Source organism: Arachis ipaensis, chromosome B6 (genome assembly GCF_059453495.1).
Source record: "Arachis ipaensis isolate K30076 ecotype BB chromosome B6, ASM5945349v1, whole genome shotgun sequence".
Lineage (NCBI taxonomy): Eukaryota > Viridiplantae > Streptophyta > Magnoliopsida > Fabales > Fabaceae > Arachis > Arachis ipaensis.
The window spans coordinates 150,550,533-150,561,665 of NC_142441.1; the positions used below are offsets into that span (position 1 = coordinate 150,550,533).

General features: G+C 43.2%; 1 pseudogene; it reads right to left on the reverse strand.

Moving 5' to 3' along the window:
- Window positions 1–8,450: 8,450 nt before the first annotated feature.
- On the reverse strand, window positions 8,451–9,337 carry LOC148563133 (uncharacterized; annotated as a pseudogene).
- Between the last annotated feature and the right edge of the window lie 1,796 nt (window positions 9,338–11,133).

The following is an 11,133-nucleotide window of genomic DNA, read 5'->3' on the forward strand; positions in this document are numbered from 1 at the left end:
CATTATTATATTATATTATATTATATTATATTATATTATATTATTTTTTTTTCAAATAATAACAAAAAAAAATCTCATTCATTACGGTATTTGAAACAAAAATATTTAAATTAATTTAAATAGAAGTTAATTAAATTTTATTGTTTTTTTCAAAATCAATTCTAATCCAAATAGGCCTATTGAAATTTCATTTCATTAAATTTCATTTAAAACTTAAAATCTCTAAAATGTCTTTATAATCTAATTACTTCTTCTTAACATTTTTTACTCATTTTTTTTTAATGTCTCCTACATTTTAACATATACTCTCTCTTCTCTCATCACCTTCATTTTCCTTTCTTTTCTTTCCTTCAACTCACTTAATATAATACATACATTTGTTTTCGAAAGACCTACTATGTATATCTAAAAAACTATTTACACGTATAAATTTTATGTGTTTAACTTAGATTAATGACATCAAGCGTTTGTTAATGTCTGAACATTTTAAGTGAAGTTGTGTCAATCGTGCCACCAACAAAAAGTTCCATAATTTTGTTCTATTTAATAACATGAATTAGTTGTTATAATTTATCATCTTACCATTAATAATTAGCTTTTTAATTTATTTGATAAACATTCTAAACACTACAATTTAATTCAATTCTATAATTTTATTATTATTTTATTCTAAACACTCAAATTCAATTCAATTCTATATTATTAAAAAATTTTAAATAGACTATTAGTATATCTGTTCATTTTTTTTTTTTTGAAATATATTGTGAAAACAAGCCTTACCTATTATTAATGTAAAATTTGGAATTTACCAATATTATTCCATCTAATTTTGTATAAAACATGAATCTACCTAACCTATCTTGTTCTAAAAAGCTACTTTATTATAAATTTCAGAAACTTTTTTTTTGGTTTCGCATTAAAAAATTTGAGCATACATTATATATTTAGTGTATGTGTTGGAGAAATTGGATTGGATGTTGGAAATCAAATCTTAGAAGACATGAATATGTAGATTGAAAAAAACTACTCCACATGTTATAATATCTCCTTCTTCTTAGACAACCTCATGATAAAAAATTTGAATTCCTAATAATTTCACAAGTTAACTAAACAAAGCTTAAGAGAGAGAATACCAATTTAAGTGAGTTTGATTTGGCCACATAAAAGTAAGGGCTATGCATGACAAGAGTATATTGCAATAATTCATCCATATATATCTCTCTCACAATAATTGACACTTTGTTTTCTTCTATTGCATTGCCATCATCGTCTCATGTTCTATATATATAATTAAATTAGTGATGAACAATAATTAAAAAAAAAAAAAAAAACAGACGAACAAACAATCCAACTCATCATTCACTTATTATTCTCTAAAAAAAAAAGTGTATTTATTTTTGTCATGTACACTACTAACACATGCTCATTTATTATCGTATGGAAGTAGTGTGAATATTAATATTATGTGTTATAATAAAGATGTATAAATGATTGGGAGCCACTTAGATAAAGACGCTTAAAACGTCTTTTTTAAAGATATTTTTAAGTAATTAAAATTCAATACATATAATTAATTAAACTATGTTATTTTTATCAAAATTAGATCAGATAAATTGATTTGACAAAAAAATCGATAAACTATAGCTTGAATCGGTCTAAATTAATATTTTTTTATAAAAAATTATAATATTTCTATTATAAAAAATGGCTAAAATATTCTTTTATATATATATTTATATTTTAAGAACCCTAAATTCTAACTGTTCATACCCTGGCCCAATAATAAAGGTCCAGGATCCAAGCAAAAAGGCCCAACCCAAAGGGTTGGCCCTCACCCAGTACCAGCCTTCATCTCCAGAAGTCGGTACTGAGCACGACCTGCTCCCAAGAAGTCGGATACGAGGGTTAGCTGGTAGATAACACTCATTCGAATGAGTAACTGCCCCTAGAAACTCTCCAACCACTTCATAGAACCATATCTTAACCTCCCTAAGATAATGGGAACGGTTATCCACCTAAAAAGGTGGCACTACTTCAGCGGTGGTTATTGGTTCACCACTATAAATACCCTGACGTCCCTCAGGTATCACTAAGTCCAATACTCTCTAACCTGCTCACACTCTTGCTAACTTAGGCATCGGAGTGTCCTTGCAGGTACCACCCCCCATTCCTTCACACGTACAAGTCGGACGGAGGAACACCGAGTTTCAGGTTCACTCGATAGTCACCTCCCTCACACGTTTGGGCCAACCAACGCCATCCGGCCCACTAATCTCTGGTTACCCACCGTAACATTGGCGCCGTTGCCGGGGACCCGTGAGATCAACCAGTGATGGCGGAAAGATCCCCTGAAGAGGGTCATGTGGAGACAGATTCCGAACAAGAGAATTTGAACACTGGAAACAATGAGGCAGAACAGACCCTCCATCAGGAAGTCAATGACCAACATAGGGAAGGCACCTCCGGAATCAAAAATCCGAAGGTGAACTCCTCGGAGGGGCGCGAGTCAGAAAAAGAAGGACCCTCCCACGCTAGTGAACTTATGGGATTAATCCATAGCCGCCTCGAACAACTAGAACAGGAGCGGGAACGACAAAGGGAAGCTGAAAGGAACCTAAAAGAGGAGATGGAGCGACGAAAAGAGTTAGAAAGAAAACTCTTAAAGTTAGAATCCTCCCTCAAAGGTCGGAATTCCCACGACGATAGAGAAGATTCTCCCTTAGGAGAGAAAGATCCGTTTAGCGAGGACATAATGAGGGCAAAAGTTCCGAGAAACTTTAGAAGCCCCGATATGGACTTCTACGATGGAACCACCGATCCAAAGCATCATCTGAGCAACTTTAAAAGTCGGATGTATCTGACCGACGCTTCTGACGCTACGCGATGCAAAGCTTTCCCGACAACCTTGTCAAAAGCAGCGATGAAGTGGTTCGACAGTCTCCCTCCGAGGTCAATTACCAGCTTTGAAGACCTCTCAAGAAAATTATTGATGAGGTTCTCCATCCAGAAGGACAAAGTAAAACATGCACCAAGTCTCCTGGGAATAAAACAAGAGGCCGGGGAGTCCTTACGGGCCTATATGGAAAGGTTCAACAAAGCATGTTTGGAGATTCAAGACCTGCCCACAGAAGCAGTCATCATGGGGCTAGTCAATGGTTTTAGAGAAGGTCCCTTCTCACAGTCCATATCAAAAAGACACCCCGCCTCTTTAAATGATGTACAGGAAAGAGCTGAAAAGTACATCAATATGGAAGAAAACGCTAGGCTAAGAGACCCGAGTTTGCGACTCGGACACCCTCCCCCAACGAAAGAAAGGGAGAGGGAAGCGAAGAAGAAGGAAGAGCTCGGCCTCGATAGGCCAAGGAAATATCACTCTTATACTCCATTGAAAGTTCCCGTAGTGGACGTATACAGAGAAATTTGCAATACTGAAAGGCTACCTCCCCCCAGACCCATTAAAAATAAAAAAGGGGGGAGCCGCGGGGATTACTGTGAGTACCATAAGATATATGGGCACTCTACAAACGACTGTTACGACCTTAAAAATGTGATAGAAAAGCTGGCCAGAGAAGGTCGGCTTGACAGATATCTCATAGAAAGGTCGGACGGCCATGGAAAAAGAAAGCGAGAAGATACGGATAGAAGAGACCCACCACCACAAACTCCGGAGAGACATATCCATATGATCTCAGGAGGGTTTGCGGGAGGGGGGCTCACAAAATCCTCTCGTAAAAGACATCTCAAGAGAGTTTACCAGGTTGAAGAGGGGTCCTCCGACCTCCCAACCATTTCATTCACAAAGGAAGATGGGCAAGGAATAATCCCTGGGCACGACGACCCAGTGGTAATCACCATGATCCTGGCAAATGCCCATCTACACAGAACACTAGTAGACCAAGGAAGCTCAGCAGACATCCTCTTCAAGCCCGCTTTCGACAAACTAGGTTTAGATGAGAAAGAGTTAAGAGCTTACCCCGACACCTTGTACGGATTAGGGGACACGCCGATAAAGCCACTAGGATTTTTGCCCCTCCACACCACCTTTGGAAAGGGGAAAAAATCAAAGACTCTGAGTATAGACTTCATAGTCATCGACGTGGGATCGGCCTATAATGCTTTAATCGGCAGGGCTACCCTTAACCGACTCGGAGCGGTGGTATCGACACCCCACCTCTGCATGAAGTTCCCGACCTCGTCGGGGATAGCAACGGTGAGGGGAGATCAGAAGTTGGCAAGAAAGTGCTACAATGAAAGCCTAAACCTGAGAGGAAAAGGCAAAGAAGTTCACACAATAGAACTCGGGGGAGCAAGGGTTAAAGAAGAACTGCGACCACAGCCCGGGGAAAAAACTGAGGAGATTCAGGTCGGCGAAGAGGAAGGAAAAAACACTCACATAGGAGCCAACCTAGGGGAAACCCTGAGACAAGGGTTGATTAAGCTCCTAAGAGATAACTCAGATCTCTTCGCCTGGAAGGCCTCCGACATGCTTGGGATAGATCCCGAGCTCATGTCTCACAAGCTCTCGGTCTACTCAGGGTCCCGACCTGTGCAACAAAGAAGACGCAAGCTCGGTCTAGAACGAGCCCTAGTAGTAGAAGAGCAAGTGCAGGCGCTCCTAGAAGCCGGCTTCATCAAAGAAGTCAAATATCCAACATGGCTAGCCAATATAGTGCTAGTCAAAAAACAAAATGGTAAATGGAGAATGTGCGTCGACTACACCGACTTAAATAAGGCATGTCCCAAGGACCCCTATCCACTACCAAGTATTGACACCCTAGTGGACTCTAGCTCGGGGTATCAATACCTATCATTCATGGACGCCTACTCCGGATATAACCAAATCCCGATGTATGAACCAGACCAGGAAAAAACATCATTCATCACGCCCAGAGCCAACTATTGCTACGTGGTCATGCCATTTGGGTTGAAAAATGCAGGAGCCACATATCAGAGGCTGATGAATAAGGTGTTTGCCCCCCACTTAGGGGGCTTAATGGAAGCATATGTCGACGATATGTTAGTAAAGACCAAGGAGAAGGTCGACCTCCTATCCGACCTCTCGCAAGTCTTTGACACCATAAGGTTGCACGGGATGAGACTAAATCCTGCAAAGTGCGCCTTCGCAGTGGAGGCAGGAAAATTTCTAGGATTCATGCTAACACAAAGAGGGATCGAAGCCAATCCCGACAAGTGTAGAGCTATCCTAGAGATGAAAAGCCCGACTTGTTTGAGAGAGGTCCAACAGCTGAACGGCCGACTAGCAGCTCTTTCCAGATTTCTGGCAGGATCAGCATTAAGATTCCTTCCACTGTTCTCCCTACTGAAAAAGGGGCACCAGTTTGAGTGGACTCCCGAATGCGAGGAGGCGTTCCAGGAGTTCAAAAGATTCTTAAGCCAACCTCCTATCTTGACCCGACCTATAGCCGGAAAAGACCTCGTCCTATACCTATCCGTGGCAGACAAGGCTGTCTCAGCAGCCTTGATAAGAGAAGATGAGGTCAGTCAGCACCCAATCTACTTCATCAGTAAAGTTCTACAGGGCCCTGAGCTAAGGTATCACAAATTAGAAAAGTTTGCTTACTCCTTAGTAATAGCCTCGCGAAGGCTGCGGCCTTACTTTCAAGCTCACACAATAAGAGTCCGCACAAACCAACCCATGAAGCAAATCCTCCAAAAAACGGATGTTGCAGGAAGAATGGTCCAATGGGCAATAGAGCTCTCCGAGTTCGACTTGAAGTACGAAACTCGGACAGCGATTAAAGCCCAGTGCCTCGCCGACTTCATTGCAGAATATGCAGGGGACCAAGAGGACAAACCGACTACCTGGGAACTCTATGTGGATGGATCCTCCAATAAAACAGGAAGCGGCGCAGGCATAATACTGGTAGATGAAAGGGGAACCCAGATAGAGGTTTCCCTCAAGTTTGAATTCCCAGCTTCAAATAATCAGGCAGAATACGAAGCCTTGATCGCAGGATTGAAGCTGGCAGAAGAGGTCGGTGCTATGAAGGTGATGGTATACAGCGACTCCCAAGTGGTGACCTCCCAAATAAGTGGGGAATATCAGGCAAAGGACCCAAATATGAAAAGGTACTTGGAAAAAAGCTTCGGAGCTCCTGGGGCGCTTTGCAGAAACCGAGGTGAAACACATAACTCGGGATCTAAACAGCAGAGCAGACGCCCTATCCAAGCTAGCAAGTACCAAGCCGGGAGGAAATAACAGAAGCCTGATTCAAGAGACTCTCCAGGAACCTTCAGTGGTAAAAACGGAAGACACACTAGAAGTCTTTGAAGTGGTCGGATTAAACCTCGGATGGATGAACCCCTTAGTCGAATACCTAAAATTCGACATCCTCCCTAAGGAGGAAAAAGAAGCCCAGAAAATCCGAAGGGAAGCACAACACTATACCTTGGTGAAAAATGTTCTCTATAGAAGGGGGATATCAACACCATTGTTAAAGTGTGTACCGACCTCAAAAGCCACTGAGGTGTTGGAGGAGGTACATAGTGGAATCTGCGGGAACCACCTCGGAGCCAGGTCATTGGCCAGGAAAGTGATCCGAGCTGGATTCTACTGGCCAACCTTACAGAAAGATGCCACAGAATTTGTGAAAAAGTGCCAGCCATGTCAGATGCATGCAAATTTCCACGTGGCTCCCCCAGAAGAGCTCATTAGTATCACTTCTCCATGGCCCTTTGCAAAATGGGGAATGGATTTATTAGGTCCCTTTCCCCAGGCGCCAGGACAAGTTAAATACCTAATAGTGGGAATAGATTATTTCACAAAGTGGATAGAAGCAGAGCCACTGGCCACCATCACTGCACAAAGAAGTCGGAGGTTCCTCTACAAAAATATAATTACAAGGTATGGGATACCTTATTCCATTACCACGGATAACGGAACCCAGTTCACCGACTCCACCTTTAGAAGCCTAGTAGCCAGTATGAGCATCAAGCACCAGTTCACCTCAGTGGAACATCCACAAGCCAATGGGCAAGCCGAAGCAGCCAACAAAATCATACTGGCAGGGCTGAAGAAAAGATTACAAGAGGCGAAAGGAGCTTGGGCTGAAGAGTTCCAACAAGTACTATGGGCTTACAGAACAACCCCCCAATCCGCCACTGGAGAAACACCCTTCCGACTAGTCTATGGCGTAGAAGCCATGATCCCAATAGAGGTCAATGAGCAAAGCCCAAGAGTGATCTTCCACGACGAGATCAGGAATATACAGGGACACAAAGAAGAGCTCGACTTGCTCCCTGAAGTCCGAGAAGAAACTCAGATAAGAGAAGCAGCGTTGAAACAAAGGATGACTATAAGGTACAACAAAAAAGTCATTCGAAGGAGTTTCACCCCTGACGACTTAGTCTTAATCAGAAACGACATTGGAGTCAACAAATCGGGGGAGGGAAAGCTCGCTGCTAATTGGAAAGGGCCATACAAGGTCAAGGAGGTCTTAGGAAAGGGCTATTATAAGGTGACCGACTTAGGCGGCACCGAGTTACCAAGGTCATGGCATGCTTGTAATATGAAAAGGTACTACAGTTAAAAGCAAACTCTACTCCCTGATGTACTCTTTTCCCAGCTTCATGATTTTTTCCCAGAATCAAAGGGTTTTTTCTGGAGAAGGGTTTTTAACGAGGCATCATAGTAGGGGCTAAGGGAAATAAATTATCAAAAGCCCTTAGTAGCAATAAGGTACCTCCTCAACTAATAAAGATCTTTTTTTTTAATATCTCTTTTAAATTCCCTTTTTTATTCTCTTTCTACGAAACGCGCCGATTTAAGCTCGACAAAACGTGAAAATCCCATGAACCGACCTAGATGGTCGTTAAGATAAAACGACGAGGTACGAGTCGGCGTAAAGAGGTTATAGAAGTCGATCATGATAAACTCGGGAACAGTCCGACTCATAAGTCAAAATGCGAAACCGAGTAAAATTAAAATGAATCGCAAAAGTAGCCTAAGTCACGAAAAGCTCAATAAAACGAAATTGAGTACTAGGAATAACAAAAAGAGATAAGAAAAACTACGAAAAATTGTAAAGCTGCCTTGAAGATCAAAGGAGATTCAGAAAAGCAGGCAAGCCCCAAAGAAAAGGTTTTTCTAGAAAAAGATCAAAGAATCAAAAGAACCACGAACAGAAAAAGCATGCGCGCATAAGGTAACTCAAAACCCTTATCCAAAAAGGGCATTTATTTAACGCTAAATTAAACCCTTATTAAAAAAGGGCATCATAAATTGTTTTGTTTACGGCCTTAAAAGGCCAAAAAACTGTTCAAAACACCAACAAATAAATATAAAGAGTTTAAAAAGAGGGGCCCACAGGCCGGGCCCCAATAGCCAAAATCACTTTTTAGGAGGATCACCACCAGCAGAGTCAGGGGGAACGCCAGGAGCAGGAGTCGAAGAGGAAGTCGGAAGAATGGTAGAGGAACTCGGAGCGTCCTTAGAGCGAGGAGGGGACTCTACGATCCTCTGCCCCCGAGTCTTTAAATCAGACTCAGACTCCACTATGGGGACAGGAGGATCCACGATGGCGCCATCAATAACAATCTTATCGGGGTCCAAAGGAGAAAGGTCCAAGTCAGGAGCAATAACTCCGACCTGTTCCTTGAAAATCCTCCAGGCCTCGTCAGCACCATCCGCAATAGAGTCCTCCAACTCAGTGTAGGCCTTCCGAGCATTCAGCAAATCGTTCTTTACAGACACAAGATCAGCAAATAAACTATTGTAGCTGGCTTGCGCTGCTTTCCTCAAATCTACCTCCATGTTGCATTGGGCCTGCAACTTCTGCCCCTTCTCTCGAAGACTGTCCCTCTCCTCCTTCAACTTGGCGACTTTCCCCTCCAACTCCCTCTCATGCTCCTGATATATGCGAAGCCTACCCTCCAGCTCCTCGACCCTCGAGGTCCTCCCTAAAGAGCTGATAGGAGTCTTCTCAAATATATCCAAGAGTTTGCCACAAACCCCCGCCGTCTTGAGACTCTCCTCAACCACAGTAGTGAGGTAGTGCCGAACAGAAACATCATCCATACTCATACGAGCATGAGGATAGATGTTCTTTCGGACGAACGCAAGAGCGTCCGCCTCACCAGAAGCGCCAGACTCTAAGGTCTTGCGCTTCTTCGGCTCTGGTTCGGGAGTAGGTCGGACAGAAGGGGGTGGCAGAGAGGAAGCAGAGGAAGAAATCACAATAGGTTGGGAGGGAGTCCCAACATTCCGAGGAGGAGGAGAAGGAGAGACGACCACCCTAGCACCACCAGATCTGGCGCGAGACTTCGCCTTGGCTTCCTGAACCCTCTGGAAAGACTCTTGAGCATTTTTCTTTGCCATCTCTACAAAAACAAATTGGCAGCTATAAATCAGACAAGTCGGTAAAAGAAGTTGCAAGTCGGAGATAAATGAAAAACGCAAAAAGCTACCTAGTTGCGACTGGACAAAGGTCGGCGACCCCTGGAGAAACTTTTTGGTATCCAAATATGGGGCCCTCCCCCACACTTCTCGGAGGAACCCCACAATGGCCGCCTCCACCTCATCCAGGTCATCCAGACCATATTTCTCGCAGGGAGAGGCCTCTAGCCAATATAAAGGGAACCGGGGAGAAGAATCATCATCCAAGAAAAAGGGGTGGTGACCCTCTACTGCTTGAACTTTAAAAAAATAGTTTTTGAAATCATGAAAGGATTCGTCAAAAAGGGTAAAAAGCCTCCGACCTTGAATGGCACGGAAGGACACCCACTGTTGCTTATTATTTAACCCACTGAAGGGCTTGGTCATATGGAAGAGATAGAAGAAAATCCTCAGAGAAGTCGGAAACTCTAAGGCCTGGCTGATGAATTGGTAAATTTTCAAAAAACCCCAAGAGTTGGGGTGAAGCTGGGTGGGGGCAACCCGGCAATGACGCAACACAGACATTTCAAACTCTGAAAAGGGGAGAAAAACGCCCAAACGAGTAACCATGCTCTCATACATAAAAAAGAAATGAGGGGCCGTCTCGTCGGCCCTCCCGAAACAAACCCGGTCTTCTGGACCCGGGACTATCAACTCGTACTTCGGTTCATCTTCTTCAGAAATACAAATTCTATAGTGAGTACGCAGGTGGGTGATAAATTCAGTATCAACCGAGGGCTCCTCCCCTAGGACCGTAACATCAACCCACTGGGAGAGAGCGTCTACGGAAGCCATTTCTTTTCTTAAAAAAGGGTGACAAGAAACCTACAAAAGAAAAGGAAAATCAACACACGGTCTCTAAGGGAAGGGGTACGGAACTAAAGCCTACAAACCAAATCTACCTACAAGATAAAGACACGCAAATAGAACGCATGTTACCGAAGGGGAAAGGCTAACCTTTAAAGTCTGAAATCAAGACTGGAGGAAATAAAAGCCTTTGAAACACAAGAACGCAGCACGAACAAATGTAAGGGAAATTTGAAAGATTGCAGAAACGAAACAACGAAAGAGAGGGAAAGTATTTATAAAGACGTTAGGGGCATAATGGTAAAATTGGGGCAATCATTAATAAAGATGCACCGTTACCAAGGCCATTAAATCCCTACGCACACCCCTAATGGACACGACGCTTGATTAGACGTAACTGTCAGAACCAAAAGGTCACGAAAAACCACGTCGGTTCTTAAACCATCACGTCAGTCCTCTTGCAAATCGGCTACGACCCCGAGTTGAATACTCGAACCCAAATCCTAAAAAGAAATTGGGCTCGAGTAGGGGCACTGTTCATACCCTGGCCCAATAATAAAGGTCCAGGATCCAAGCAAAAAGGCCCAACCCAAAGGGTTGGCCCTCACCCAGTACCAGCCTTCATCTCCAGAAGTCGGTACTGAGCACGACCTGCTCCCAAGAAGTCGGATACGAGGGTTAGCTGGCAGATAACACTCATTCGAATGAGTAACTGCCCCTAGAAACTCTCCAACCACTTCATAGAACCATATCTTAACCTCCCTAAGATATGGGAACGGTTATCCACCTAAAAAGGTGGCACTACTTCAGCGGTGGTTATTGGTTCACCACTATAAATACCCTGACGTCCCTCAGGTATCACTAAGTCCAATACTCTCTAACCTGCTCACACTCTTGCTAACTTAGGCATCGGAGTGTCCTTGCAGGTACCA